The following is a 554-nucleotide window of genomic DNA, read 5'->3' on the forward strand; positions in this document are numbered from 1 at the left end:
CCGAGACATTCACAGGGTGGGAGAGATTAACGTGACCTATCCCCCCCCCCGTTTAAACTCCTAGGAGAGAGAGATCCACTCTCCCTCTCTTCTCTTTTCACTGAAATATAGCACACATTCAGATCCCAGAGCTTTCAGACAGTCTCAACTGATAGACAGACACATCGAGCTGCTTTTCCTGCTTCAGATTTTTTTTACTCCTCCTCCTCTTGCCAACGTCACCCTGACAATTACAAATAGATTTCATACAAACCCATACCTGTCAATCTTTTTAATTGCTTTGTTTAATTTTAATGTTTCTTTGGGATTTTGTTTTGTTTTTTCCAGACTAAACAACACACGGCAAACACCATAGCAGAGATTTTATTTTATTTTATTTTATTGTTCCAGGAAAATGAGGCTTGTTGAACAGTCATAATCTAGTTTCAAAGGCAAGTACCGAACCGCACGGTTCAAGTTCTCCGGAGCTTGGCTGCCAGGGGTTTGGGGGAGGGAATCACACAAAAAGCAAGTGTCCACCACCACACCACATTCAGGCATTTTAAAAAGTTTGT

At 41.7% G+C, this 554-nt stretch overlaps 1 protein-coding gene across 1 annotated transcript in view; it reads right to left on the reverse strand.

The window, feature by feature from the left end:
- TSHZ1 (teashirt zinc finger homeobox 1) overlaps nucleotides 1-117 on the reverse strand; it is a 75316-nt gene extending 75199 nt beyond the window's left edge. The window contains exon 1 of the mRNA XM_063299029.1: nucleotides 1-117. This exon is cut by the window's left edge and continues 1424 nt beyond it. The gene's annotated coding sequence lies outside the window, so the exon portion shown is untranslated.
- Between the last annotated feature and the right edge of the window lie 437 nt (nucleotides 118-554).

This window comes from Candoia aspera, chromosome 3, assembly GCF_035149785.1.
Source record: "Candoia aspera isolate rCanAsp1 chromosome 3, rCanAsp1.hap2, whole genome shotgun sequence".
NCBI classification, from domain to species: domain Eukaryota; kingdom Metazoa; phylum Chordata; class Lepidosauria; order Squamata; family Boidae; genus Candoia; species Candoia aspera.